The sequence below is a fragment of the Nanorana parkeri genome, unplaced genomic scaffold (assembly GCF_000935625.1).
Source record: "Nanorana parkeri isolate BGI_ZX_2015 unplaced genomic scaffold, ASM93562v1 scaffold869, whole genome shotgun sequence".
Lineage (NCBI taxonomy): Eukaryota > Metazoa > Chordata > Amphibia > Anura > Dicroglossidae > Nanorana > Nanorana parkeri.
The window spans coordinates 665,782-670,539 of record NW_017307137.1 but is presented as its reverse complement, the minus strand read 5'-3'; the positions used below and the strand labels follow the sequence as shown (position 1 = coordinate 670,539).

The following is a 4,758-nucleotide window of genomic DNA, read 5'->3' as shown; positions in this document are numbered from 1 at the left end:
CATTCTGGATGCAAATGGTATTTTTTTTTTAGCAAAGAGGAATTGTTCTTCTATACATACAATCCTGGTGCAGGAGATGAAAGTGTGCAAACAAGGAGTTCAGTTTACATCAGAGAGTGTTAGCGTGAGGGTTGGGGTTACAGGAAGGATTAGTGTGTGGCTTAGTGTTAGGGTTTCCGGGAGGCTTAGTGAATGGATGCTGCTGCTTGATGTTTAAAAATGTTAGTTTCTTTCAGATTCATCTGGTCCACTGAGCACTGGCACTGATATCCTATTTCACAGTTGCTCCTATAGAACCACCCTTGTGTGTGCTATCTGGATTCATTATAGAAGAAAACGCTTGAGAGGTTAATACTACTTCAAGCTAAACTATAGAACTAGCCCAATACATAATTATAAAATCTTACATTTTTTGACACACGAACGGTGATTTTTGTGTACCGCAGAGATTTTCACAGAACATACTTATTCCACTTAGTAAGCATGGACCGTAAATAACAGCTTACAACACCTCCATTCAAGGCTATGTTTAAACAATTTAAAGTATAAGGTTCTAGAGGTCACCTGGATAATGATTGATTAAAACTAGTTGCACTGTTTGCTTAAGTGACTTTTGTGTCCATCATCTAAAGTGCATTTAGGTTAGAATTCTCAGCTCATTTTTAAACCTCACCTACCATGATCACTAGCAAATTTGTGTTTCTCCTTATTTTGTTGACATGTTCAGGTAAGATATCAGATTTAAATGCATTACATTTGTCTTTGGAATGTATTTGATTTTATTTGTTAAACTTGTTAGAAAAACAAAAACAGTTTGTTAGCATAGAACAGAAGTGATAACAATGCATTTACCAAAGATCTTTCTTTCGACTTTGTAATAGCTTAAGAAGTCAAATGGACAGTTGATTTTGAAAAAAATTGAAGGAGCAGAATGGAAAATTGTTCTTGAACGAATTAAATTCTAACATTGAATGTGGTTTTCATTCTGGAAACTTAATTCACTCCAAAGTCAAATGTTAAAGTCAAACAAAGTTTTAATCAGCATTATCAGGTGATACAGAAAGATCTTTATTAAGGTGCCCATACACTGTACGATTATCGTACGAGAATCGCGGTAAATCCCGCAATCCTACGATAATCGCAAAGTGTATGGAAGGCGTGCGACCGTTTCTACTGTACGATGGCAAGTCTTCCGTCAAACAAGCAGGCTTGAAAACCCGCAGAGAATCATACGATTCTCGGCGGGTTAGTGGCCTGCATGTTCGACAACTGCCGAACGGGCCGGTGTGCGCACACGCCTCGTTGCAGTCATCGGAAGCCCACCCCTCAGGGGGGCGGGCTTGCGATGATCGCAAGTACGATCTGCCTGTCCAAGATAGGCAGATCGTACAAGCTTTTAATTAGCTTGCAACCATCGCAATGAGAATCGCGGTAAATCCCGCAATCCTACGATAATCGCAAAGTGTATGGAAGGCGTGCGACCGTTTCTACTGTACGATGGCAAGTCTTCCGTCAAACAAGCAGGCTTAAAACCCCGCAGAGAATCATACGATTCTCGGCGGGTTAGTGGCCTGCATGTTCGACAACTGCCGAACGGGCCGGTGTGCGCACACGCCTCGTTGCAGTCATCGGAAGCCCACCCCTCAGGGGGGCGGGCTTGCGATGATCGCAAGTACGATCTGCCTGTCCAAGATAGGCAGATCGTACAAGCTTTTAATTAGCTTGCAACCATCGCAAGACAAGAGTCTTGCGATGGTTGTAAGGTGTATGGGCACCTTGGAAAACTTCTAGTGTATGGCTAGCCTAAATGTTCAGGAAGAAAAATACTGAAATGCGGGGTAATGTATATTTATTTAATCTGGATTCATTATTGAATACAAATTTAAAGTATTACTACTTTAACAAAATATAAAGTATAATAAAAGGTGAAATGTCAGGTGGGAAAAAGTCAGTTAAAATGAAAATATATTTAATTGGGTTAATATTGTAAAAACAAAATGCAGAGCAGGGTAAATCAATACATGCAGCTTTTTATAACTATGCAAAATGAATGACATTGAAAAAATTAATCGCAGCCAACTTAAAGTACAATTAAACTCTCTTTTTTTGCATATATCTACTGCCAACAAGCAGTAGATATATGCAAAAACATTACAAAAAATAAAAAAGTTACCAAAATGGTAATTACTTACCTGTGTCTCTGCCGCTCTCCCCTGGTCTGAATCTCTGAAGCTTCTAGAGCGGCTGTGCAGGATGACGGGGCAGGCGCATGCGCAGTAGAGATCTTCGGCAGGCAGACACAGTGGAGGTGAATGCATGCAGGTGGGAGCATGCACATTGGTCAGACACCATGGGACAGGAAGAGGCAGCAATCTGTGCTGGATCAGAGACCAGCTTCAGCGCTGGAGGGATTGCTGAATACAAGTGGAAGGAAGAAGATGATCGGATCAAAAGGCATCATTTAAGGTAAGTCCTTAAAGCAGCATAGGGGGAGGAAAAGATTTGTGACTTTAATGTCACTTTAACTAACTTAATAAAAAGGCCATTTAACATTGAAAGACGGCCGGACGGGAGTCCCCTGGATGCGGGTGGGCGTCTTTAGACGTCCTTCGTGCCCCGCGCACGCTCACGCGCGCCCCCTGGCACACACGTGGGAAACCACCATGATTTTAAACTGCCAGCAATGGCCGTTTACATACAAATGGTCCGGCGTCTGTACAGACGCCAGATCGCTTGTATGATGCAAGTCAGGGTCCCCCCCCTTACCTCTCCTCGGCGCCGTCCACGACGCTGCCCTCCTCCGCTCTCCTCCCCGGTCTCTGAATGCAGGAAGTGATGTATAGTACATCACTTCCGCATTCCTCTGTCACTCAGTAACCTGAGAGAAGCTGATGAAGCAGATCTGTGCTTCATCAGCTTCTCTGGGGGTCCCTAGGTGACTCCATAAAGGGGACCTGTCAATGTAATTTGTTATCACATAGGGGACTTCTTAGCCCCCCTATGTGATAACAATAAAGTTAAGTGTAAAAAAAAGAAAAAGTAAAAAAAAAAAAATTGCTCACAAAATAAATATAATTTACACACAGACTAAAAAAAAAAAAAGTCCCCCACCCCCACATAGATGCGCAAAAATGCGTTAGGTGCGCCTTCACGCATAAACAACGATTGCTCCAATTACGCCACACATGTTACATATCACAGCGAACGTCACAGTGAGAGCAATAATTTTAGGGTCAGAAATCACTGAAAACACTAAACTGATGAGCAGTAAAATCTTTTAAAACGTCGCCTATGGCTAATTTTGGCTATGGTATTTTGATGTGATTTCGTGTGCGCGCAATTTTAAGGCTTGACATGGCTTGACATGTTTGGTGTCTATTTACCCGAGGTGGCCCCATCTTTTATATTTTACCAAAAAATTGGGTAATATTAAATGTTTCCTAACATAATAAAGGGAAAACTGTTTTGTTTTTTTTAAAATATTCGGTACTTTCTTTGTTATATAGTAAAAAATAAAAAACCCAGTGGTTAAATACCACCAAAAGAAAGCTGGTATAAAATTAATTTCAGTACAGCGTTGCATGACGGAATAAACATCAGTCAAAGTACCGCAGCGCAGAATACTGAAAAATGGCCTGGGCAGGAAGGGGGTTACACCTTACCGCGATCAGCAAGTGGTTAACAACTAAGTGTATGCCTGATTAGATGGCCTCACTGACTAGATGTCACAGTTTCATGTTGCTCATTTTGGATTACAGATATAATCAGATAAATCAGTTGGGGATCTCAACTCGCTCCCATTTGCTTCCTCACAGTTTGTATATTGATTCATTTACAGCAGAGTTCTATAGTTCATGGGAGAAAATCAGAAATAATATTTGATTGTTCTATGTGCCCTTTAATTAAGTTGCTAAAGTTAAATCTCTCTACATCTACGTTAAGCTTTGAATTTAAAAAAGCCATACATTTAAAGTATCTTTTAATAACAGCACTGGCAGACTATTGTAAAAGGACCCAGACCACTGTCTTGTGCAGTGAGAATATAATCCAAGTCTATTGAATGTATATACCAGGCACTTTAACAGCAAAAAGGAAAGTGCTAAATTGTTTACAGGTTTATTTATACAGGCTATAATTGTTTACATGATATGTTTTTCCTAGAGATGCACCGATACCGATACCAGTATAGGTATTGGTGCTGATACTGGGCATTTTCATACAGTACAAGTAGTTATGAAATTGCCCTGATACTATGCGCCAGGTCGCGTGGGGGCCGCTACTATATACGGTACCAGTGTTAATGTCTGCATATGTTACAAGCGGCAACTGCCACCCATTCAAATTAACGATCGGGTGACAGCTGCTGCATGTACACGCCTGCACACCGCATGTAATCATATGTGAAAAGATTACATGCAGTTAGGAATCTGTCACTATCAATGGTTACACAATTGTTTATCCAGGGATAGTGATTGTTTTTGTAACTGCATGTAATCATATAACATACAATTACATGCAGTGTGCAGGCGTGTACATGCAGAGGCTGTCATCCGATCATTAATTTGAATGGGTGAGAGTTGCTGCATGTAAACGTCAGATTAGGGATTCCTGCTGCAGGAAAACGCTAGTTTGTGACACAGGAATCCCTAATCGCTCCTGAAATATAGGTGTGAATGGGGCCTAATATACACACAGAAAGATGCAACCCCCCCACACTAATACACCCCCCTGCACAAATAAAATAATACACTCCCCCCC

General features: G+C 41.1%; 1 protein-coding gene across 1 annotated transcript in view; it reads left to right on the top strand.

Moving 5' to 3' along the window:
- Window positions 1–683: 683 nt before the first annotated feature.
- Window positions 684–4,758, top strand: part of PLG (plasminogen) — a 64,038-nt gene continuing 59,963 nt past the window's right edge. Inside the window, exon 1 of the mRNA XM_018565642.1 lies at window positions 684–727. The gene's annotated coding sequence lies outside the window, so the exon portion shown is untranslated. The remainder of the gene's footprint in view (window positions 728–4,758) is intronic.